This window comes from Chlorocebus sabaeus, chromosome 3 (assembly GCF_047675955.1).
Source record: "Chlorocebus sabaeus isolate Y175 chromosome 3, mChlSab1.0.hap1, whole genome shotgun sequence".
In the NCBI taxonomy this organism is placed as follows: Eukaryota; Metazoa; Chordata; class Mammalia; order Primates; family Cercopithecidae; genus Chlorocebus; species Chlorocebus sabaeus.
In genome coordinates, this window is record NC_132906.1 from 56,280,028 (window position 1) to 56,307,684 (window position 27,657).

Consider the following 27,657-nt stretch of genomic DNA (forward strand, 5'->3'; position numbering starts at 1 on the left):
TTTTAAAATGTTAGTTCAAGATGTTTCATTTGGTTTTTTGAATTCCTGAGATATATATTCTTTTAAAGCGTAAAAGACTAAGTGAAGGTCATAGGTTCAAGGCCTGGCCCTGATGTGACTGAGAGACTAAATGCTTTTGGGTTCAAATAAGAGAAAATCCAGCTAAATAGTGCCTTATACCTGTAATATGCCTGGAAGCTGGCAGTTGCTTATATAGCCTCAGCAATAAAATGGGATCATCCAGTGGAACTGGAGGACATTATGTTAAGTGAAATAAGCCAGGCACCAAAAGACAAACTTCACATGTTCTCATTCATTTGTGGGAGCTAAAAATGAAAACAATTGAACTGATGGAGATAGAGAGGAGAATGATGGTTACCAGAGGCTGGGGAGGGTAGTGGAGAGTGGGGGTGGTTAATGGGTACAAAAATATAGTGAGATAGAATGAATAAAATCTAGTATTTGATAGCACAACAGGGTGACTACAGTCAACAATAATTTACTGTACATTTGAAAATAACTGAGTATAATTAGAATGTTTGTAACACAAAGAAATGATAAAAGCCTGAGGTGATGGATACCCCATTTACCCTGATGTGATTCCTACACATTGTATGCATGATCAAAATATCTCATGTACCCCATAAATATATACACCTTTAGTACACCCATAAAAATTAAAAATTAAAAAGTTCTAAAAAATGGGATCATCAAGGAACCTGACTCTTTTCATCCCTCAACTTTGTCATCCTCAGTGGGATTTTCTTCTTTTCTTTTCTTTTCTTTTCTTTTCTTTTCTTTTCTTTTCTTTTCTTTTCTTTTCTTTTCTTTTCTTTTCTTTTCTTTTCTTTTCTTTTCTTTTCTTTTCTTTTCTTTTCTTTTCTTTTCTTTTCTTTTCTTTTCTTTTCTTTTCTTTTCTTTCTTTCTTTCTTTCTTTCTTTCTTTCTTTCTTTCTTTCTTTCTTTTGAGATGGGGTCTTGCTCTGTCACCAAGGCTGGAGTACAGTGGCCCAATCTTGGCTCACTGCAACCTCACCTCCTGGTTCAAGTGATCCTTCCACCTCAGCCTCCCAAGTAGCTGGGATTACAGGCACCTGCCATCATGCCCAGCTAATTTTTGTATTTTTGGTAGAGATGGGGTTTCACCATGTTGGCCAGGCTGGTCTTGAGCTCCTGGCCTCAACTGATCCACCCATGTCAGCCTTGCGGAGTGCTGGAATTACAGGCATGAACCACCATGCCTGTGCTCATGTTTTCATATTTGCCCTTGTCCCATGGTTGCAAGATAACTGCCACATCACCAGGTTTAAATCTTCACATCAATATCACAAACAGGAAGGAATAAACACTACTGTGTTCTTTAAAAGCAGGAAGGGAAATGCCAGGTTTCCCTGATGTCTCATTAGCTAGAATTCCTTCACATGCCACCTCTGGACCATTCAAAGAAGAGAATGAGATTTTTATGAATGACTACACCAATCATATCTCATTCCTTGGGGCTATGTTAGGATCCCACACTGCCTAAGATCAGAGCACCTCTGCCCATTGCAAAATCTAGTTTCTCTTTGCAGGAGGAAAGACGTAATGACTACTGAGTAGTCAACTCGCAGAAAGACTTGTTACACCTATGAGATATATTATGTATAAAATCTGGAGAAAGTGTTTAATTACTGGTAGTTAGTTCAGGATGGATCGATTGCACAGGATTTTGAAGTGATGCATAAACACCTTTTTTTTTTTTTTTTTTTTTTTTGAGATAGGTTCTCACTCCCATTGCCCAGGCTGGAGAGCGGTGGCGCAATCACAGCTTACTGCAGTCTTGACTCCCCAGGCTCAGGTGATCCTCCCACCTCAGCCCCCAAGTAGCTGCGACTACAAATGCTTGCCACCATGCTCAGCTAATTTTTGCATTTTTTGCCGAGACAGGGTTTCGCCATGTTGCCTATGGTGGTCTCAAACTCCTGGGCTCAGGTGATCTGCCACCTCGGCCTCCTGAAGTGCTGGGATTACAGGTATGATCCACTGTTCCCAACCAAGACTTTCTTTTTAAGACCTAAAATACACCCTAAAAGAAAACAAATGGAATGCTCTAACTAAGGATGATTCAGAGACTGAAAGCTTCCAGTAAAATCATGTGTAACACTGCAACTAACAAATGATTGCCAGAAGCAGATACTGAAGGGTGGAATGATTACTGCTACTTAAGTAGCTCACTCCCATTAGAAAACAGACATATAAGTTTTCCCGATGTCATTTTTTATATTTTTCCCTATCTACGTATTTTTATTACTTATTTTCTCTTTAATCCTATTTCTGCATGGATTTCCCCCCCTACTTTTCTTTGCCTACTAGGCTATGACTCAACCTCTACTTGTTCTAATATTAAACACACAGCACCACACATTTGATGCTTACAATAGTTCATTGGTATTCTTCTGCACCTTCTTTAACCTCTTTCAAATATATGCTCAAATAATTAGCTCTTCTCCCACTGAAGCTGGGTTATCTCACTGATTTATATCACCCAGGCTTCTATCACCTTCCTTCACCCAACATGCACACTTTGATTTTCTCTGTTCTCTCTCTTCAGAAATATTTGTGGCTGATACTGTGCCTTTGTAATCATGCAGAAGCAAGTGTAGACAAACAAAACCATATTTTCTTCGTTCACAAAACTAGTGCTATGTATTGATCGTTCTCTCTGCTCACCTTGAACTCTTTCATTCTAATAAATTCTAGTCTCTACTTTTACATTCACATACTTTGACTCTGTATCTTGTTTATTTTCATTTTATTCTTTGCCTCTTTATCTGTCCAGCTAAGGCATATAGAGATGCTCAAGTAAGGAATGCATTAAAGCATAATTTAACTAGCTTCCACATGCCTAGCAGGTTCTATGGGGAGAGGAAAGCATTGGAACATCTGGTATACCTCCTTTTTTTGCTTTTAGAGGCCAAAGGGGATCGGACAGAAGATTAGCTGTTTAGTATTAGGTGCAAGGGAAGCAGTATAAGGTCAAGTGGAAATAGCTCCTTCTCCCAGATGCTGTTTCTAACTGGACTTAGGGAGAAAATAAAATAAACTGGAACATTTCATATTCTAAAGAGAAATGTTTTTAAAAATCTACTTTCCCACCTCCTCTCTACATCATAACAATTTTGATGGGATTCAACGTGAAACGAAAAGTTAGCAAAATTCTGGCGAGTGTGAGGTATTTCAAATATTAAGCCAGCCAATTTGGTACTGAAATGAATCTCTCATTTCTCTAAAAGGAACTAATATCAACCAAGTAGCTAACATAAGCCAGGTACTGTGATTTTATACTTAATCTCGTGTTTAATTTAATCCTCTGCTGAATTTAATCCTCTGTTGCATTTCATTGTTCCTGATGTCTACATCGTAAAATACAACAGATCTTTTCTTTATTATTATCAAAACAGCAATGCCTCATGTAACGGGAGCAAACAGGGTACTTGTTAATTTACTTAGTAAATGTATATAGTTTATAAAAGTATAGATTAAAGAATACAAGACACTAAAGTTATCATGAGCATGTTTTTAAAATATGAAATTGAAGTGGAAGAATGCTTAGACAAATTGGCTAAAATCCTTATATTGCTCCCAACTGGTACATTTTTACAATAAATCTGTTAGAATTTAAAATTTTCCAAAATTGGTTGGAGGGATTATAAAAAAACAGGATGCATATTTCATTTTCTATACCAATTGAGGTAACTATCATTACATGAACAGGCTTTAAGCCAATGAATTTTAGCGGTATTTACCTGATCACATATCAAGGCTTTGAAACTGTGGCTGTTCGAATTCTTTGCATCTCTGGCTGTGTTAAATGCTGTCTGGGAGCCATTGTTTGCCTGTCTTCTCACTGGTGACCCAATATGCACAGCTTTAGCAAGGGGACACACCTTTCAGCTGCTCTGCAGCCTGCTCCTGTCCTCTGACCCCTGACTGGACTCTGGCTCCATGTCTTATCTTCCTCTCCATATTACAACTTTCTTTTGGCACAGGCGTGCTTGGCTGTCAATGTTTACTTGCATGCACCTAACGCTGACTCCGAGTTTTGACTTCTGCCCAGTCCTCATGCCAGCCTGTGTGCAACAACTTGTGAAACAGCCCACTGGTGATATTCGACACAGAGACCATGTGCCTCTTGGTGAAAAAATCAAATCGCTCCCCAAGTCTGACCTAGTGCTGGCTGAAAAGGCTGGGTTATGTACAGCAAACACAGTGACTGCAGTGTGTGAGCCTTCTCAAGGCTATCGCTGGCAATTTAAAATGAGGCATGCTATTAGAAATGGAAATAACGGGTGGCAAAGAGTTAGTGAGTTAGGAGGCTGCTGAAGAATGTTTGTGGTTTTTGTTCAAATAAATCACCTATAAACAGTTTGCCAACTTGAAGAAGGTGGGTTATTTTGGCAATTCTAACCCAGAAGATACTTAGAGGATCATCGGATGCCTCTGGGAAGAATCAAAGAAGAAAAGGTTTTGTGCACTAATGCTACAAGTTCCTATAACGTGAAAGTATTAGGGATTAGATTTGTATACGTGGAGTATTGTTGCTGCCTTGCATTTCTTGGCTGTGCAGAGAGTACAAACCAGCCGTGGCTGGAGATAGCAATGCTTTTAATGATTTAGTTACCTTTTCGTAGCTTCAAAGCAAGAGTCTTAGACCGTATAGTTTATTCTCAGGAAATGGGTTAGTGTTTGGGAACTTTAAAAAAAAAAAATCAATGTTATTGACTAATTCAAATTATGGACCAAAGTATTATTAAGAAAATAATATTACCCAAGTAAGTATTTTAATAGAACATGGCTATAACTTTCAATGATATTATAATATTTAGAATATGCAATTTATGATGTTATTTGTGGCTGTAAGAGTTCTGTTCAGATAATAAAATAATAATCACTATTATTATTATTATCTGCTTTTCACCATCTAACACTAACTCTGTGAAAAGTACATCACAAATGTGATCTCATTCATGTAGTTATTTTATTCCTGTTTTACAGATGAAGACATTGATCCACAAAAATATTAAACAATTGCAGAGCGAGAATTAAAATCCAGGTATATCTTATTCTATTTGTAAAATGGAGAGAATAATAACTAACACAGAGAGCAATTGTGAGGATTAAATAAATCTACGTATGAAGAAGCATTCGGTAAGCTTTTAAAATGATATGCAACTGGTAGATGTTATTAATATTGCTGATAGGCTTAGAAATAAGCTACCACTCTTTGCCCTTGAATAACTTTTTGAAATATTGAAGTATATCCCTTTTACATATCCCATCCTCATACTGTGTAAATTAAGTAAAAGAGAAACTATAAACTGACAAGAAAATGCCCCTGGATCATTGAGTTACGATGCAGAAACAAAAGATAATGCCTTGAATGGCGTTGAGGAGGAAGAGACACTATGAACGTGAAGATTGTCTGGAGGGTGAGAAAGCCACTTGGGAGAAGGCTGCTTGCTTCAACTTCAGGCTTGCTAATTAGTTTTACAGAAAAGCAGCTGTGTTACACTGCCCAAGGGGTCAACAGCTGCACATTTTTCACGCCACCTTTATGAGAGTCAAATTGTTTAAAAGCAAACAAACATTGGCATTTTTTTTCTAGAAAGCAAGGGACAGATCCATTGCTACAGTCCTTTGCATTCATCCTTATAGAGCACGTAATTTTTTAACATCTGCATTTACACCTACAGACACTGCAAACCACAACCATTGATATTTATGATGATGAACTCTCAAATCCCTTCTAAAAGTGAAATTATGCCCTATATGATCTGCGCAAGAAGAATAAAGTACATTGTAGAAAGCATAGAGTATATTATAAAAATGCTTTTCATGGAAAATAATTAAAATGTTAAAATTCTGCTCCCTGCTTTCAATGTCAGTCTCAGGAAATATATTTAATTAATATTTACATATTACTATTTTAGCTGTTAAAATAATAGATTACAATTTATAAGGGCTTTTTTATATTTAACACACTTAGCAGTCTTGGGAATTGGGCATTATTATTGTTATAAATTTTCAACTTTTTTAAGAATACGATTCCAGAAATACACTATACTTCCTCAAAGGAGCTGATATTCATTCTTCTTAATGTAAACCACATATATGTACCCTTGTTTTCCCCTGCATTCCCTGGTTTCTAGGAACCTCAGATTCTAATACAATGAGTATGTTTGGCCATTACATCAATCTTTGTAGTTAGCATGCTTTCTCTCTTTCTTTGTTCTGGTTTTCTGTTTCCGTTTCATCAGCCTCAGATGATTATTGCATATATACATTTTCCTAATCTGCTTCACATGTTTGAAAAAGGGTGGTATAAGAGATCCAATAAATAAATGAATGAATAATTTGGCTCCTAGTACCTTATTTTATTTTATTTCATTTTATTTTTGAGACGGAGTCTCACTCTGTCACCCAGGTTGGAGTACAGTGGGGCAATCTCAGCTCACTGCTGCCTCTGCCTCCCTGGGTTCAAGCGATTCTCCTGCCTCAGCCTCCCAAATAGCTGGGATTGCAGGCATGAGCCACCATGCCTGGCTAATTTTTGCATTTTCAGTAGAGATGGGGTTTCACCATGTTGGCCAGGCTGGTCTCGAACTCCTGACCTCAGGTGATCCGCCTGCCTCGGCCTCCCAAAGTGCTGGGATTACAGGTGTGAGCCATGGCTCCTGGCCAGTACCTTGTTTTAGAGACAGGTGAAGTTACATGAGCAAATTATAAAGCTCATACTTGACAAAGCTGGGCCTTCAAACCAGTTCTCCTGATTCCAAATCCCATGTTGTTTCTGAAGAATCCATCCCTTGAGAATAGGGGAGTTAAGATTTTACAGAATTAATGCCTTGCTCAAAGAGTGAAACTATCACATTTTCTGCCCAAGGTGGTGCACTGTTACCTCCACTATCTTCTTGAGGGTCCTTAAGCTGCTAAGAAGGAAACAGAAAGGAAGGCTGCTCTTGGCATTCTCAGATGCTCCACACATCCAGTTAGGAGATTGGGCATGTTGAGAAAACGTAGGGAGTGAGCGGAGGGACTCTGGAACTTCAATTTAGCTGCTAAACACATTCCCTCCCATCTCATCCTGAATAGGAGGAAAAACTGCTTCCTCCCAAACAGTCCATACATCTTTGCCTGTGGAGGCATTGCAGCAGCTGCCACCCGGTTCTCCCTGCAGCTCAGCATGAATTTTTCTCTTTGTTGGAAAGATGATATAAAAAGTCAATGCATTATTTATAGTAGTTATTTTCATCATTACATATTCACAATAATTGAAAGGTGGAAGTAGAGTATAATGAAATGGAATGGAAAGAAAATTATCCGCAGTAACTTCAGAAACATTTGTAGGAAATGTTCAGCTGCTAAAAAAAACCCCACAAAATACAAAAAAACAAACACTGGATCTTAAAATACCATGTAAGCCACCCACATCTGCAAAGAATTATTTCTGCTGCTATTTATTTGTCCAAAGCAATATAGTTAGTGTATAATAGAACCTGAGGGAGAATTCTCAATTCCCTCCATGTTGAAGGACTTGTAATGAAGTTATTTACTCTCAGAGTGAGCATAACTTCTGGTAATTGGCCCACCATTCTAATGAGGCTAGGATAGTAGGTTTTATTCTGACATTACTTCAGTCCATAATCAAGCACTATACCATTGACCCCAGCCAACTGGCTATCAAATATATGTTTCAGTTACAAGGAGAACTGGTTGAGACAATGTATATGGGTCAATCCAAATTTATTTTCCTCATGAAACACACACACACACACACACACACACATACACACACTCTACTGACATGTGTTCCCAGTGCTGTCTTATCTACAAAAGATAGCGTACATTTATCAGATATAAACAAGGTATTTTCTATAAAAAGGCACTAAACTCTAGGCTCTCCATGTGTAATATGGAATATATGGATTGGATAGCACAAAAAAAACCTGTATTGGGAAAGCAGCTTTCAGATAAAAGTAACAGAAAGGTCTTAAACACTAATAAAAATGCATCGCTCTACATAATAAGAAATTTGGAGACTCTTATCAGAGTGGCTCCAATGCTAGTTGATGTCATGGCTTAATGATATAATTGTAGCTGAAGTCTGCCCCATCTTTAGGCTGTTAACGCCCCTGTAGACTTCACCGCAGTTCATCTCCCTTCATGGTCACACAGTGTTGGCACAGTTCCAGATATCTTATGCTTTCACAATAAGATCAAATGGAAAAAAGATCTCTTTCTCTCCATGAATCTTTTTTATGAGTAGTGAAACCTTTATCTGAAGCCATCCCACAGATTTCCCTTTGTGTTTCATTGGCCAGAATGTATCATGTGCCTTTCCCCATACCACAGGCAAACGGAATGAGATGGCTAGGGTTGACTAAATAAAGTCAAGAAGAGAATGGGTGACCTGAATAAAATTTTAATTCTGCCCAAATGGAGGAAGCAGAGGAATTGATGTTGGGGTGGCAATAAAATATACCTGCCTCAGGACCACCCTTTGTCTAATCACCATCTAAATATATACCCTTTGTTCTATTCGTACTTGGAAAAAGTGCTTACATCTACGTAAAATATGCCCATACCTCCCTGAAGGAACCCACGGTCTCATCAGTCAGTACCCAATCTGAGATTTTGGGGATTTTAATTTTGACTTCTTCCATCATGGTGTGTGAACATATGGCTTAGAAACAAGTTATAGTCAATAAACTAGCATATCCAATAAAAATAGAATAAACGCTTCCTCTAAGCTTCCCTCACCCCCAAATCAACTCCAATTCTGAGCAGGAGACAACAGGAAATGATTGGCAATCATCACTAGTCCATAGCACTTAAGTTCTTGAGAGCAGCAAGGACTTCCTACCATGCCAGTGGGGAAAGTGACCTTCTCACCCATTTGTACAGCTCCAGTTCTAGTCTTGGGAATAGTTTTTCGTTTCTTGGTTGTGGTAGAAATGGCTAACTTCTCTCCAATACCTCTTTCTTCCCTCTTTTGGGCACACAGCTAGGCCACCTTTTCCAGCCCTCCTCGCGTTTAGTTGTAGCCATCTAGACTGAGTTCTATCTCGTAGAATAGTAGTGGAAGTGCCATGCATTGCTTGTAGGCTGGGCTCCTAAAACCACCAACCTGTGTGCTTATGTGTTGTTGTTTTTCCCCTTTCTACCTCAAGGCAGTGGAGATAGCTGATAAACTTAAAATATATGTGTTGAATGTAGTACAACAACTTCTTTCAGCCTGGATCCCTGCATTACCAGATGGATGAAGCCTGCACCACCCATCTTTTCACTTGCTCAGTTCTGTTATGTGAATAAGAAATAAATTCCTGTTGGGATTTGAGACATTCAAAGATTTGGTCTTTTCATTATGGCAGTTACCTTATCCAGACCAATATAATTCTCCTTTATGGCAATGCTGAAGATGAGTATTGGGGAAAATGCCCTTTCTGGGGCTGTACAGCTTTAGTATTTTATATCCAGTTGGTGGGAGTTTAGGAGCTCAGGGAATTGCTTTACTGTCTGAGAGATCATAGGCCATTGTTTATTAACCTTGGCCTTTCCTTGGTAATACAATTCCTGTACAAACTCAGTAGGCTTCAGGTGCTTCCAGTCAATTCCATGGACTAATAACACAGCCAACGATCTTTTCTAGAAATAGACTGTGAGTCTGAGAATTCCTGACTCCATTCCAGGGACTTCTACATGATGCCGGTCCTCCTAGACCTCAGATTAATGACCTCTGCCCTGAGTCAATTTAAAACAATAACCTCGGGTGGGAAGGCAATACCCAATATCCAATTTTTGCCATCTTTGTTAGGTAGGAATGACTTTATAAAAATTGTTTAAGACATGTCTGGAAGATTAGGCTTGTCTACTGGCTCAAATTTATCTGCTGCTGCTAAATTTCTTGCTTTTCTCTTTAAGATGGTACAACCTTAGTCTTAACTTACTTTCCCCATGGAACCCACTGAAAGGCATCCACTGATGTTCCTACCATTTCCCCTAAGTCCAATGTCTCCCCAGGCCTGTGGTCTGTGTTCAAGACAACAGATGGTTTAACTGATTGCTTTATAACCTCAAAAAAGTCACAGATTTCCAGCCTGGTCTCTCAGTGCCTTCTACAGAACCTCTCCCATTTAGCCATTTGCTCATTTTAGTTTGTTACTTTCAGCATCCCACTTCTGGTTCAAACATCTGCATCAGTAGGGTTTTTAGTTGCTAGAATAAGGAACCAAATATACCTAATTTAAGGAGAAATTGAATTTACTAAAAGGATAGTGGATATAAATCATATGAGATGAAAAACCATGATCAGAGGATGTGTGGTCAGAAAAGATGGCACAAGTCACTTGCAGAACTGGCTGAGTTAGAACACAGCTTCCACTGCCACTAACCATGGCACCCTGCAACTAACACCACGGATGCCAGCAGCGTGGAGCCCTGGGTGCTGCTACTGTCACTGCCACCAGTATTGCTTTGGGAAATTAATCTTGCTTCCATAGCCCCTACCACAAAATACTTTTTTTTTATTTTTTACCATTCCACAATGAGATCCCAACATAAATTCTGCAAAATTGCATCCTGTTGGCTGAACCTAGGTCTTGTACATACTACTGATCCCCAAGGGAGGCTGGAAAACTAAGGATTTCGCATTTGTTTCTAACTCTAACTTATAAAATGGGAACTCCCTCAATTAGAAAGTGACTCAGATGTAGGGAAGCCAGAAAGAACGACACGTATGTCTCTGCTGTCCTTTTCAGCAATTTTAAAATGTACCATCCAAACTTCTATTTTCTAACAGAGAGATAAAACTTAAGTAATCCATATCAGTTCATTCAACAACACTTTTTTGTGCTTCCTGTGGATCAGACTCAGTGATAAGTTGTTATTCTGAGCTTTTCATGCCTTTGAAAATGAGAGTCTCTTTTTCCTGAATCTCACCTCTGATACTGCCAGGGGCATCCCTGAGATGAGACCCAATCCAGGACCTAGTCTATTTCTTCAAAAGCTTGAGTCATGGTTAAGGGGTTTCCACTGGGAGGTGCATATCTGGAGACTATGTAATTTTAATTCCAATCTACCTGGGTTGGAATTTTATTAGAGACACCATGACAACTTCTTAACAAGGTTTACATGTGAATGTGGAGCAAAGGCCCCAGAAGGCTACCACTAGCTGTCCTGAAACGTACTTGTGGCTCAGCCTGAGCCAGCCTTCAAAGCTCTTGTCCCAGTGGTTCCTTAAAACCTTGATGCCAGCTAATTCCAGGGTGCCTCACAACATATCATCCTTGCCAAAAAGGAACTCCTTGGGCTGTCTATTCTTTCCATATTTTTATGCCAAGGATTTTCTGAGTTTCCTCTCCCCTGGCCAGCCTCCTACTATTCAACTCTCTTGCGCATTTTATATTTCCAAGAAATTCCACTTCTGATGAAGAAAAACTCCATCATCTTAATCAACTTCATAGCGGACTCATTAAAACTTCTTGAAATTGATTTAAACCTGGTTTTCTCCCAAGCATACAATTTCCCTTAGCCATTTCAACTAAACTAATTATTCCTCCTTATCAGCATTGTGTTGGTGCATGTGTGTGAGTGATATGGAGGGGGAGAGAATCCCCAGTACTGGTTCCAAAACATTGTTCCTCCATCATTGTATAAATACCTCTTGTTCCGTGAGAGTTGAACTCTACAGCTCTACTACCCTCTGTGCTTCCCAACAGACAATCTTTTACAAATACATAAAAATTTTCATTTGATGGACATTCTTTCTCTTTACCCCAGGTCTAGCCATTATCCTGGAAGACTTCTCTGATCAGGATATGGGTATTTTCTTCCCCAGGGATTGCTTTGGCACTGAAACCTTCAGCTCAGACTTCTCGTTTCCTGATCATGAGCTCCTGTTCTAGTATTTTCCTTCATTATGTCCACTGCACTGATTGTTTGTATGCATTGAGACATTCAGGTGCTGAATCTCGATTTTCTCTCAATTTTTAGCCTCTTTGGAGTTTCATTTCCTTCCTTGTCCAATCTGAACTCAAGGGCCTGCTAACTCAAGTTCTTATTTATACTCTCAACTTTCTTGCCTCATTTCACATATACTTTTTTCTCTCTCTCAACTGCCCCAGAAAACCCCTGCTTTACATCAATCTGTCTGCTTTGCCAGCAACTCTACTTAGGTCCATATGTTAGGAGCTTAATAAATATTGAATTATTTAAATTAATTACACTTGCTGCATTGGATATTACCCTTGCCTCTCACCATTGTAGAGCTAAATATTTTAACTGCCTTTGAGTTACTGGGAATCTGCTACAATTGTTTCCGAGTATGGCCAGTTCTAAAGAATCTTCCTTGATCTTCCCTAATAGCGCATTATTATTAATGGTCAGCTACCAGAAACCTAATTTATCTGTAGTAAATTAAGTGTAATTGTGAATAATACTTTTCAACATTTTTAGTAACTTTTCTGTTCTATGACAGGGAAGGAAAGTACAAAACATGAAAATTGACTTTACATTATCAGAGACACATAGAGCCCACAGCATTGAAGCTGAGTCTTGAACTCTGAATAGAAGGTCTTCTGGGAGGGAAGATGAACAAGAAATTTTAGGCAAAATTATATGCAAATTCAGAAGACGTGAAAGTGTATGGTATGTTTGGAGAAGGGCTGAGGAAGGCAAACCACATTTTATAAGTGCCTATTTTTGCCAGCCCTGCATAAAGCACTTTATATATATTACCTAGCAAGCAGTTCAGTGAACTTGAAAATAGGGAGCCTGGAGAACGATGGTGATGGAAGGTGGTAAAATGAGGCCAGAAAGTTATCATATTGCAAAGTTCTGAAAAACCTTACATGAAATTTAAGGCTTTTAGTTTTACTTATAAATTATGAGAAGTCACTTTATTATTTTAATAAGAAATGACATGATCATATTTATATTTTGGGAAGATCACTGGTGACAGTAAATTAATGAAGGAGACTGAATGTACAAAGAATAATCAGGAGCCTTTGTACGAGTTCAGGTGAGGGAAAGCCACAGTGGTGAAGATGGAGAAGAGAGGCCAGAAAGACTTGGAGGAGGAAAGCAGTGGATTTGTGGTTTAAGTGGGAGAGAAAAATTCAAACTACGAAAAACATTTCATGCTAGGTAATTCCTTTTGGTCTTTTAACAACAATTCCTACTCCAGAGGATTTTGCATCATCAAATGTTAAGGAGCTAATATATATAATACATTACAGTAATAAATGCAATACACTTAAGCATTGTGTTTGTGAGCAACAGAAACCGCTCAAGTCTAGGCTTGAATGCATTAGGGGTTGCATTTTCTCACATACGAAAACCTGGAGTCAGGTGGTCCATGTCTGGTATAGCATTCTACAGTGTCACCAAGGAGTCAGTTCCTTCTAGTTTTCAGCTCTGCCATTTTTTAAATGTATGGTTTCGACTTATGGTCATCAGCCTGTGTGGGGTGCATATTCCACAAAGGACAAAGGGGAGGCCTGAAGGGCGAAGGATGTACACTGGCTGAGTCCATCTTCCTTGTGTGGTGTTGACAAGCTCCCAAGAGCTCCACTCACTAGGCTACTGCTTCATCACGTTGTCTCCTGATGCAAAAGTGACTAGAAAACAAGTGTTTTTTGTTTGTTTGTTTACACGCATTGCCTTAAAAAAAATGGGTTCTTTTTAAAATGGTTCTCTTTAAGGGAAAAAGTTCAGAACAAATAGAAGCAGGCAGTTAGTAGGGTCTGCCATAGCATTATAGAAAAGAGAGGTGATTCTGTAATACTGTATCAATACTATATCCTAGTGCTTTTGACAGTCTCTGTCTTAGAAACACCAGAGGAGTTCCATGTGCTGCTTTGTGGTGCTTTCAGAAACAGAGGGTTTGAGTTGACATTAAATTTCAAGACATTGAATGAGGATGTCATGAAAGAAAGATAATCTCTCTAAAACATGTTTCTTTTCATTTATGAATAGGGACTAGTTCATCTCCTTAGTTCTTGGAGACACAATTTGCCTGCTTCTTTATGGACCCCAATCTATAGGCTGACACTGAGCCTAGGACATCCCTTTGTCAGAGGGAGTTCTTCCATTTGACCATCCCCAGCCCCAGAGCCTTCTTACAATACCTTCTTTCACTAGTAACCCACTGGAAATACTGGAATTCCATTTTTGCCTCACCCCCAGTTTTACTAACAATTTATAATCTGTTACAGTTAGTTATCCAGTTTCTTTTTACCTTTTAAAATTGTAACCTCTGCCTTATCTTAAAAGAAAAGAGTTATAGACACTATATGCAGTCAGTTGGCGGTCAATAAGTATCTCTTGTGTCTACTGTGTCCATATGCTGTAAACATTGCTAGGCCTTTGGTCTTTCCTTCCTTTGTGCATGGTCCAAATATAGGCTGCCAGCCTGTAACATCAGACCTACTGCTCAGGCTCCTCCTGCCAAAGGCTTTGGACTTCATGACCACAGGCCTTTGGTTATAAAAGAGAGAGAAGCAAGAAAGCTTCCTGTGTGTAGTGAAAGCCTATTTGGACAGGAGTCATTACAGCTGTGGAGGTTGAGAGATACGCCTATTAGCAGGGATGAATAAAACCATGAGGTGACTAATGTGTATGTTCAACATGATTGGTTTTGTCTGTCCTGCAGGAGAGATGATTGCTTCTTGGACAATAGTATTGCATCAAGGAAGATGCTCTTACTTATATATTACTGCCTTTTTGAATGTCAGTATTACCTCTTACCATCCTCCTTTTAGTATTAAGCAAAATGTAGAAATAAAATGATTTAAATGAAAGGAGCTGTACAATCTTGCCTGGAGATGTACTGAAAAATTAGGCTATATGTTAGGGAAAAGATTTTTACCCATTTGCTCAGTAATTTAACTTCTCCCTGACCTCCATTTTAAGACATATTGATGCCACGGTTCTTCTGCCAGCTTGTTAAATTCTAGTTTTTCAGTTGCTTATGAAACTAAGGCCGCTTTATCAAAATCAACACTGCAGAATGGTGTACTCCAGGTGGCTAGAAAACTGACAGCTTTATCCCTCTTGTTTCTGTGAATGAATGGAGATTTTAACTCTAAATTGCTTTAATATGTCCTAAGAAATGAAATTGCAGATGTACAACAACCTGTCCTTTCCAAAGAGTCCCCCAATCGGCATCTGGTAACTTTGAATGATTACATAACTAGCTTGTACTTAAAAGGAGGAAAACATTTCTTACCTGTTTTGGGAAGAAATAGCTTCCAGGAGAGCTACTCTATCTAAAGTTCAGAGCATGAAGAAATATCATATTTGTAACAAATCTGGGAGATAATGACAAAGACATCTTCACTTATCATTTGTGTGCCTATTTAAGGCCTTCTGGCACATTGCTTGGCTGTTTTAAGAGTTTTGATTAACTGGGTTGTGGAGCTATCATGCAATGCATAGATTTCTCTGTGGAAAATAAGTCCAACTTACACATAAAACCTAAACTAATAGTAGGTGTTTAGTGTTCTTGATTAGACAAAAAACCTTAACAAATTGAAAAAAGTATTTCAAAGGACAGATTGAGTTGGTTCGCTGAATTCGGGGAAATGCTTGGTCTGACAGTTAATCAATTGAAATACTTGCCATTGAAAGATTGTGTTACTAATTCTCCTCACAATTTATCTTTCTTTTCTCATTTCTTCTAAATAAAGGCTCAGAAATTACTGTCTTTGCCAATGAAGTGACCCATTTAGCATTTAGCTTTCCTAAAATGGATTGGTTAACCAGCAGAACTCTTAAGAAAGCCAGATCCTGCTTCTGAAAATCATCAGATTATGTTTTATCAGGTTCTTCACAGTCATGGCATATGTAAGATGAAACACACACGGGTGATGTCTTCTGAACTCTAATGACCTGACAGCAATTCAGAAATCTAGATGGATAGAGGCAAATCTTTAAGAAGAATGTACCAACTCAGCACACTTAAGTTTTGACTCATTTATTTTATTGAGAATGGGTATTGCTGTGCCTGGGAATCAGTAGATCAGGTTTGGACCCCTGCCTCAGCTATAGGAATAATAAATTATAAATATAAAAAATTTAAATGTAAATATTAATCAGAAATTATGCTTCCTGAGCTAATCAGTTGTTTTCTTCCCCATAAAAAAATAGCTGAGGATAAATAAATGACATTCACAACCTGAAGGATGAAATATTAAGTACATTTAATTTTGTATGTAGTCTGCTCAAATTTTAAAAGGTGATTTACCAATCTGATTGCTTCAGGCCATTTGATTATATTAGAATTACTCCTGAAAAATATCTCTGTGTGTGTGTTTTGTTTTTTTTTTTTTAGACAGAGTCTTGCTCTGTTGCCCAGGCTGGAGTGCAATGGAGCAATCTTGGCTCACTGCAACCTCCGCCTCCCAGGTTTAAGCAATTCTCCTGCCTCAGCCTCCCGAATAGCTGGGATTACAGGCATGCACCACCATGCCCAGCTAATTTTTTGTATTTTTAGTAGAGATGGGGGTCTCGCCATGCTGGCCAGGCTGGTCTCGAACTGCTGATGACCTCATGATCCGCCAGCCTCGGCCTCCCAAATGTTGGGATTACAGGCGTGAGCCACTGCACCCGGCTGAAAGATACCTTAAAAATACACTTAGCATAAAAGAAAAAACAGTAGAAAATATTGACAAAAGTGAAAAAAAAAAAAAAGAAAAACTGCCTGAAAATTGAAAATGAGGCTGGGTGTAGTGACTCACGCCTATAATCCTAACACTTTGGGAGGCAGAGGCAGGCAGATCACTTGAGGTCAGGAGAAGACCAGCCTGGCCAATAGGATGAAACTCTTTCTCTACTAAAAAAAAAAAAAAAAAAAAAAAAATTAGGCAGGCATCGTAGAGCATGCCTGTAGTCTCAGCTACTTGGGAGGCTGAGGCAGGAAAAATCACTCGAACCCAGGAGGCAGAGGTTGCAGTGAGCCAAGATCACACCACTGTACTCCAGCCCGGGTGACAGCAGAGTGAGAATCTGTCTCAAAAAAAAAAAAAAAAAGGAAAATGGGACATTGGGACGTAAGAGATAATGCAACGTATGAGGGCCTTGTTTGGATCTTGATTTGATTTGACCATATATACTGTATATGTATCTCTGAAATAATCTTGGAATTTTGAATATGAATTCGGTATTAGATGATATTAAGGAATTATTAATTCTGTTAGGTTTGATAATGGCATAGAATATTTGTGGTATGGTGTGTGTGAGTGTGTGTGTGTATGTGTACATATATATATGCCTAACACACATATATAGTACACTATAGATACATCTTATCAGTTAGGGATACATAGCAAAAAATTCACAGTTGAAATGGCATACTGTTTGGAGTTGGCTTTAAAGTAGTTTAGAAAACAAACAAAAAGTGTGGGAGGGTATAAATGAAAACAAATTGACAAGTGTTAAAATTGTTCAAGCTGAGTGATGAGTGCAAATTTTTAAATACTATTCTTCCTGCTTTTATCTATATTTGAAAAGTATAATCTCAATTCACTGCATTAGGAAGGAGCAAATAAACAAATTGGGAACAACTTCCTTTTCCTTTATTAGTTTCTACTTTAGGCATCCTTGACAAAGAGTCTGTTTTAGAGATTTACACGTGTAAGGCTAGAGTCACTTCTGTCCAAGGGTGATTTATTTTTCTCTGTCTATGGTTATCAGAGAATTAGAGGACAAACTGGTTGCAGCATTGTAACACTAGGTTTAAATCAGTTCAAACAGCCTGCAAACACCACATATATGACGGTCTGCCTCAGGCCACAGTGTATACTAGGGGAGGTCCCAGGATTTACTTCCCTTTCTATTACCTCTACAGAGGTGAAGGGAGAAATGGCTGGAATTAGTAGCCCCTCTGTCTTTACCAGCTGCAGAGGGAACCCAGGAATTCCCTCCAACTGCTGTGCAGTGTGTGCAGAAGAAAGAAGAGCAATCCTATTTTTGCTGGTTAAGAAATCCGTAGGGAGAAAAATGTTCTTGGCATACTCAAATATTGGAATAATTGATATATTTCCTTATAGAAACCAGACCATTGCTTCCACAAAACATTAACAGACATTATATGCAGGAGCATGAAGAACGGGAAAATGTCAGACAAGTTTGGGAAATGCTTGGTTAAATACTTTAGCATTTTTTTCCTCATGAAGCAATAGGAATATAACACTTTAGTACATGTGACACACTTCCTTAGGGGCATGTATAGGGGACCCTGAATGCAGTATTTCTCAAACTGCTGTGACCATTAACTCTTTTTCCAGGAACATCATGTGAGACTAGTATTTCTTGGAAAGCACTTTGGAAAATGCTGCCCCGACCAAACCATTTTTAACTCAAGCCTCAAGTGTACAATAGACTTTTAATTTCAGTTTCTCTATCCTTTTGTGCCTACTATAGCCATATTTCCTTGACATGAATTTATTGAATAGCATTGATTAATTGAGTGTCTACTATGTACCTACTCTTTGCTTGGTGCTGGGGATACAAAGATGAATAAGACATATGGTTCATGTCTTCAGAAAGTTTGTACTCTACAAGAGAAACCAGACACAATGCAAATGACCAGGTCAAGTGCTCAAAAGCCACATGAATGTAGGACTCGGCTATGACTTGTCAGGGATTTGCATTTATCTAAGCCCCTCTCTCCGGGTCTCTCAATCTTCAGTGGTGCCCTCATATCACTGACAGAGCTGAGAAAAGTATTTCTCCTTTCTAAATGCTACCATCTTCATCAGCCATATGACTCATCATCAATCTCCTTTGACCAACACTCAGAAAAAACTTCGATGTTCTTGCCAAAATCACAAAGAATTTTTTTTCTGGTTATGAAAACATCATCATGACTACCAAATTATACACCAATTCCCTGCTTCGGGATAATTTTGTAAAAATAAAAAAAATCCATGTATTTAGAAAAACTCTCAAAGATTATCAGAGGCTGGGTGCAGGTGGCTCACTCCTTTAATCCCAGCACTTTGAGAGGCCAAGGTGGGTGAATTTCTTGAGTCCAGGAGTTAGGGACCAGTCTGGCCAATATAGGAAAACCCTGTCTCTACAAAAAAAATGCGAAAATGTGCTGGGCATGGTGGTGTGTGCCTGTAGTCCAAGCTACTCAGGAAACTTACGTGAGAGGATTGCTTGAGCCTGGGGGACAGAGGTTACCAGTCAGCCAAGATCACACCACTGCACTTCAACCTGGGTGATAGAGTGAGACCCTGTCTCAAAAAAAAAAACAAAAACAAAAACGAAAACAAAAAAAAACATGAAAAGAAAAATATTTTAAGAGCATTTATATTGTATTCTAATAAAGTTATGGTGGCAGAAGTAAAAACAGTCCCTGCTGTTTAAGGTGTGATCCACTGACCATCAGCCTCAGCATCACCAGGGCACTTGATGAAAATACAGAATCTCAGGCCCAGTCTCAGACCTCCTGAATCAGAATCTATACTTCACCTGATCCCCAAGTGACTCAGATGTACAAAAATCCTCGAAAGTCACTAAATTATAAGCATAAAAGGTTTTTAAACACCAAAATATTTGTAGTGGTATTGCTGACAGATTTGTATTCTTATATTATGCTTTAGGAGCTTTCTGCCAAAACACTTTAATCAATATTATTTCAGAAGATCATTAAAATATACTTATAATCTCAGTCTGCCTGGAGCTCACAAACTTCTAGGGATGACAAACTTCTGTGAGAGCTAGAAATGTGTGTGACCAACTCAATATAGTAGACCAGGAAAGGCTTTAGTTTTTCCAGACTGAAAAAAACATTGAATATAATGTTTCCACTTGACCAGCTCCCAAGGATGCTGCAATCTTTAACATGTATTTATGGAACCCAGTATTATGCATTGAGGAAGAACTGTGTAACCAACATTCTTACCAATCATGTTTTGATGAGAATTTTCTCCAGCAAATATTTTCTCCATTATAAAATCTTCAAAAGTATGCTTGGATAAACCATAATTATGGAAAACTTTATAATTATGTATGCAAGCTCAGTGCAATCTACAGCAGGCTCTACGGGTTGCATTCACAGAAGGTTGCAGCGATGTGCTGGAGCTGAGGTACACAACACTCAGTGACACAATAACCAACAGAATTCTGTTAGCCAGTAGGCCAAACTACATCTAGAAATATTTTTATCGATTTTATTTACAAAATATTGAACTTTGCAATCAGAAAAGTTTTATACAGAAAAGTTGCAGCATTTGCCTAAAAGTGTAACTTGTGACTTCAATAAATGTTCTGCAGATAGGACATTTTACTATTGAAGTACAAGGTTGGCACTGATTTTTACACAGTGATTTGATGCAAATACTTCACCATCATAAAAATTATGTGCCCCTTTAAATCAGGTACTGGTAGTATAGACAAATATGGCCCTACTCACTGGGAACATATCTACGCTGTAATATTATCTTTATCTATTCTAGTCTAGGTCCAGCAAGATGGAGTTGAGGTACCCAATTGTTCATATATATGCCAATATTTTCTTTAAGCTGTGTTGAGAAATAAACTATAACACAATAAATATTTTTCCTGTTCAATTAATAATATATTTAAAAATTCCTTATTTAGATCCTCCTCTCCTATCCCCAGACAGTCTTACACAGTCTCGGAAATTTTAGCAACAAACTTTAGAAATCATAGAGGCCTCCGAAACAACAGAGGAGGCTAAGGATGGAGTGAGGCCGCCACACACAGTAGCTCGTTCATCAGTAACTATTTCAGTCGGTCACCAATATTTTTTTCCAACTCCATCAAGAATTTGGAGTGCAATTTCAATTTCATTGAGAGGTTACTATGCATTGTGAGTCTCTAGGCTTAGTGTATTTTAAGGCCAAAGAAATTCAGGCTGTTGCACAGAATAGAATTCTGTTACTTGACCAGGGTCAAGTAACACTCCCGGAACCTGCCCAGAATGGTGTCAACATTGGCCAGATTAATGACTTTGGTAAGAATTCTCTTTTTTTTTTTTTTTTTTTTTGAGATGGAGTCTCGCTTCTTCACCCAGGCTGGAATGCAATGGCGTGATCTCGGCTCACTGCAACCTCCACCTCCCAGGTTCAAGCAATTCTCCTGCCTCAGCCTCCCAGGTAGCTGGGATTGCAGGCACGTGCCAGCATGCCTGGCTGATTTTTGTATTTTTAATACAGACAGGGTTTCACCATGTTGGCCAGGCTGGTCTCGAACTCCTGACCTCAAGTGATCTGCCCACCTCGGCCTCCCAAAGTGTGGGGATTACAGGCGTGAGCCACTGCAACCGGCCAAGACTTCTTAACTTTGCAGTAGGTCACTTGGAATTCTTTTTTTTTTTTTTTTTTTTTTTGAGACGGAGTCTGGCTCTGTCACCCAGGCTGGAGTGCAGTGGCCGGATCTCAGCTCACTGCAAGCTCCGCCTCCCGGGTTTACGCCATTCTCCTGCCTCAGCCTCCCGAGTAGCTGGGACTACAGGCGCCGCCACCACGCCTGGCTAGTTTTTTGTATTTTTTAGTAGAGACGGGGTTTCACCGTGTTAGCCAGGATGGTCTCGATCTCCTGACCTCGTGATCCGCCCGTCTCGGCCTCCCAAAGTGCTGGGATTACAGGCTTGAGTCCACTTGGAATTCTTTAATCAGAACAGTGATGAGCTGGAATTGTTATGTTTTTGGCTATGACTATTGATTAATGGAATAGAGTACTGAGGGTTTTATACACACCAGATGATAATGTAGTCTTTAAATGCGTGATCATATACCAATTACCAGGCTTTTCCAGAAAAGAACACAACAAATAACTCAGAAATACAATCCTAAGGATCATCTTGTCTAAAAGATTTTTTTTTTCCTTAGGAGATATATACGAAACTATAATACTTTGATATTAGCAACATCTTCTCTTCCTGGTGTATTCTCATTTTAGCTTATGGCAATTGTAATGTATTTCACTTAAAATTTAGTAGGCTCAATTCTTCTTACTTAACCACCTTGACCTTCCTGGGCATTTATATGAGGCCGTGAAGACCTCACCAAAGTCCAGTGTTCAGGTGGTAGATTGCATGAGAAAGGCCTGAGTCAGGGTCCTCCCCAAAAGACCAAGCAGTAGCCCAGGAACTTTCAACAGCTTGTTTACAAATGGCTGGAAATTCTCAAAGGGGTGATGCTGGAGGGTGTATTTGATAGAGACCAAAAGTATCCTAAGGTTTAGAGACACATCATCTCAGTGATATTGGAAGCTGAGGACAGCAGCTGTATAACATCCCAAGGTGTTGTGTGAGACTTTAGCTTTCCTCCAACCCTTCCATTTTCCTCCATGATTGAAAAAAAATTCCTTTTGTTGTGTTTTAAAACTATATTTTACCTACATTTAAAAAAATAGTTAAGCCATGTAGTGCTTGCTATGTGCCAGTCATGACTAGGTGTTTTGTTTATACAATTAACTGATAGACTCTATATTGCATATACTTTCCCCTTTTACAGATGAGGAAGCTGAGGCATGGGAGGTGAAAAAAACATTTTCTCAAGGACATAGACAGTATGTGCAAGAGCTGGGATTTAACTCTGGAGTTTAGCTAACAAGTCTCGTGCTCTTAATTCCCATTGTCTACTGTTTCATCTTATAATTTTATTAAATGAGATATTATACAAAAATATAAAACACAGGGTCTGCACGTAGAAGGTGCGCAACAAATTTTAGCCCCCCTTGTGTAAAAATGTTGATTCATATGCTTCCTTCTAGGAATGACAGGGTCCATTGTTGCTCAGTGGTTAAGATTGCAGACTATAGCCTGGGCAACACAGCGAAACCCCATCTCTACAAAAAATAACAAAATTAGCTGGGCATGGTGGCATGCGCTGGTAGTCCCGAATACTTGGGAGGCAGAGGTGAGAAGATCACTCGAGCTCAGATGATCAGGACTCCAATGAGCAGTGATCACGCCACTGCACTCCAGCCTGGGTGACAGAGGGAGACCCTGTCTCAAAACAAAAAAGAAAAATAAAAGAAAAAACTATTGCAGGCTCACCGGTTAACTAACCTTGCCATCCCTCACTAGCTGTGTGGCCACAGACAAGTGGCAGCCCCCATGTGTGCCCGAGTGTCCTCGTTTGTAATCGGGAATAACCAGAGTAGCTATCCTAGAAGGTTTCTGTGAGGTCGAATGAGATATCACGTAATGTTCTTGTACAATTCTCGGTATATAGTAATCACTCACTAAATTTTGTTGTTGTTATTAGGGAGTTTATATGGAGTGATTTAATACCCAGCATTCCATTGGGAACATAGTAGACAGTAAGTAAATATTTAACGAATGACTGAATGAATGTATGACTTAATTAATTTGCCCAAGTTTGATTTGCCCCAGGGATGACTGGGAGCCAGAGAGATTGTATAACATTTTCCTGCTCCCTGAAGGATACCAGGATGACTCAGCAAGCCTTCATTCTGGCATTTGACAGTGATATGCTAAGCTGTTTGGGCACTGTCTGACTTTGGCATGATCCAAACTCTGACACATTTCATGGTTTTAGACACTGACAAACCCAAGCCAGGCCAGCCCCAAGGTGCTGAAAGTTGCTGCAGATCAGGGTGTAGCCGGAAGAAAATAGAGTTATTTAACATTGCTCACTAAATGTAACGCGTGACTTTCAATGGCCAGGCCTTACTCAATTACAATGATTTCTTTTTAACAAATGTCTACATAATAAAGACATTTGTTCTTATTATATAGAACATGCTTATTACAAAGGAACGTGCTGTTCCTTTGAGGTAGTATGAGGCCGGGGAGTCTATTTAGAATAATAAAAATAACAGGAAAAAAGTAGGTTTAGTATAGTTATGGTGTTTTGTGTACCTGATTCTTAGATAAGTTTTGTACTATTAAGTATTCGAATTAGTATATTTTATCCATGCCATAATTTAGTAACTTAATAAATATTTATCGACTACCTACTATACCCAGACACTGTTCTAGGTGTTGAGGATGTACCAGTGAATAAAATAGATCCAAATTATGTCAACCAGGCTGTACAATAGAAAATTTAAATTAGAATTTATTCCTTTGATATCATAATACTTTTCTGAAAATATGCAAAGTCGATCATCAAATTAGTTGATGGAAGGTTGACGGTTCTAAGTCCCTTATCTTTACTAAATTGAAAATATAATTGAAATATGTTATTGCTTCTTTTAAGAAATATATTTATTAAATTGTGGCTCAATTATTGTACCTGGCAAAACATGATGGTAAGACCTGGTAAAGTTAACAGGGCTACTTCTTCCAAAACAACATTTTAAATATTATTTTTCATGGGCTGTCAATAGGTATTCAGCTTAAAAACAAAAAGTGGGTCAGGCGTGGTGACTCACGCCTGTAATCCCAGCACTTTGGAAGGCTGAGGCAGGTGGATCACTTGAGGCCAGGAGTTCAAGACCAGCCTGGCCAACATGGTGAAACCCCGTCTTCACTAAAAATACAAAAAATTAGCTGAGTGTGGTGGTGCGTGCCTGTAATCCCAGCCACTTGGGAGGCTGAAACATGAGAATTGCTTGAACCTGGGAGGTGGAGGTTGCAGTGAGTCGACATTGAACGACTGCACTCCAGACTGGGGGTTCTTGAGACCGCAAGAACCTGTCTGAAAAACAAAAAATAAAAAACAAAAACCCAAGAAGTGATTTTCCTGCTTAAATAAGTTTGGAAGTGCTCCTGTACCTCATGAATATGCAAATATGCAAAATGACACTCAGAGTTTCATAAACCTATTTGATCACAGAATTATCTTTCCCGTGGAACTTTTTGTGGAACAATTGTTTCAGTGAACACATTTTGGAAAACATATTTGCTAACCTTCTTCCATAATCTATTTGCAGTATATAAAGGAATTGTAGACAATGGTAGACTCACAAGAAAAACTGAAAAATCAGTTTTTCTTCTGGTTTTGTAAGACAACAGGACAAGAAAAACACATCGTAGATCAATAGCTTTCCTTCCCAAAGAACGTCTATATCTGGCACACATTCTTCCTCATGGTGGTGAGTCCACAGCAATGCTTCCTTTTCCATAGATGGCACCGAGCTTAACTCATATATAGGACTTTGTATGTGGGACTGTCCCCATTTAACAGCCCCCATGATCAGTCTTCCATTTCTAGGCCTTGTTCCTTCTGTTAACTGTGGGAAGAGGAAGATTGTTTTGCTTTCGGAATAGGTAATATATTCACATGGTTCAAAATTCAAGAGGTACGAAAGAGTGAAAGGTCTGCCTTTCACCTCATTCTCCAACCGCTCAGTTCAACCAGTGTTGCTAATTTCTGGTGTATCTTTCCAGAGATATTTCACTTATATACATATTTATTTTATCTATTCATCCATAAACATTATACACTCTTTTCACATCTTTTTTCATCTTAACAAGTTATCAGAAATTGTTTTCGACTAGTCCTTAAAGGATGTCCACATTTTTTTCTTAACATGTGCAAGGTATTCCATTGAATGTAAAATATTATTTAACTACTACAATATTGAATAATTTTTTCTAATATTTTGCTATTGCAAAGATTATCACAAAGAGTAACCTTGTCACATCAATTCACATGCTTGAGAGTATATTTTTAGTATGCATTACTGAGGTAGACTTACTGAGTCAAAAGTATGCACATTAGTAATTTCACAGATATTATCAAATTACCAAGATGCACTCCCACCAACAATATATTAAAATGTCTCTTTCAGCTTCCCTGACAACAGTGCACCAAACTTTTGATCTTTGCAAATCTAATAGGTGAAAAAAACGATATCTTAGTAGAGTTTACACTTGGAGTTTATATCTTGAAGAAGCAAGAGGTTTTATTTAATTGAAAAATCTTTATAAAATTTATTGAAGAAAATACTGCATATTTCCCTTGCCTTCTTGTACAACTTACACTAAGGCTGATCTTCCTTAGATGTTTAACTGTTATCATTAATTCTGTGCTATAATTTAAGGGGTGGTGATGAATGAAGGCTTTGCCAAGAATGGGACTGGTTTCTGAACACTGTGCCCTGATTGTTCTTCTGGCTACTTAATTTCTTTCAGCTATTATTTTTTATGCAGTGAATATCCTCTTGGTTTCTAATCTATTTCTTCAATTAATACTTTATCATTTGAAGGAAGGAATGAAAGAGTTTCTCACAGTCTTCAAAATAATAATTATAATAGCTACCATTTGAGTGTCTTTTATGTTTCAGGTAGATGTTTATATACATCATCTATTAAATTTTCAGAGAGACTTTATAAAGTAGATATTATTATTTACATATTCCTGATGGAAGTAACCCAGGCTACTGACAATTTGTCACTAAAGAGAGCTGGGATTCAATGTTTCAATGCCCATATCAACTCTTTTCCCTCCTTCAGAAGATAGTGTCTGAGCTTTGTGACGACTGTTTTCCACTCTGTTCAAAGACCTTTTTTTCCACTTATGTTTGGATTCCCAGATGTGTTCTTGGGACCTGCAGTTACTCTGTCAGTGACCTCTGGAAGCACAGGGCACTGCTACACATTGCTTTACACTCAATATGCTTTTGAAGCCAGAAGCTAGGAGTATCTTAATGTGAACCAAAATAACTAAAAAGCCAGGTCAGCAATCATTTTAGCAATAAATGTCTGCTTCATTATATTGTGAACTCTCTCTCTAATGAATTCCCCTTTCAAAGGATTTTATGTGAAGCATGTGACAAGCAGTATATTCTGTTTCTGAATTAGCAGGAAAATTCAAAGAGCTTGGCATCTGTGGCAAGCAGGTGGCTGATTTATCATTTCCTATCTGGCTAAGCCACATCTGAGGTTTCTTTATTGTTACTTTATCACAAGATAGGATTTTCCTTCTTGACCACTCTTAGCATCATAAGAATATAAATGCCCAAAGCCCTGAAAAATCTTTTTATTTTGTTGAGTTATATTTATTTTCTTTCCCTTATATTTAACCAACTAGCATCAATGCATTCTGATGTAATCCTAGAAGGAGCTCATTTTCTCTCTTGCATCTCAGTGTTCAATGTCTGTCTCCTAGGTTAATGAGAGCCGCGTGCTTCTGCACCAGGGTTTCAGGTCTCTTGTGACAAGGAAGTAAATGGTCTCAGATTTTTCCTGACATCTCCCTGAAGAAATCAGTGTTGCGTGGCTGCACAGCTCTAGCATATGGACCTACTTAGAAGACAAGTTAGAAAGTACAGAGCCCCGGACTCACACAAATGAGTCATTCTGTAGTACCCTTGAAACAAAATTTCTTAGAGCATCAGACAGGCCAATTCAGGGGGAGGTATTTGGTATCTATAAGCTATAAAATTTACCTTTTATTTCTCTCTCTCTCTCTATATATATATACATACACACACACACACATATATATATATATATATTTACCTTCACTAGGTCTGTCTTAAAAACAGAATGATTTAAATTCCCTTTTTAAAAATTCCATCATTCCCATTTTTGAGAGAAATTGTGAATGAATGAGATTTTCTCCTTTTACTTCAAATTACCTATATTGACCAGGTATCAGTGGCTTTTAGGTTTATGGCTCATACCTCAACAGTCACATTCAAACTTATTGTAACTAGGCCTTGTAAACAA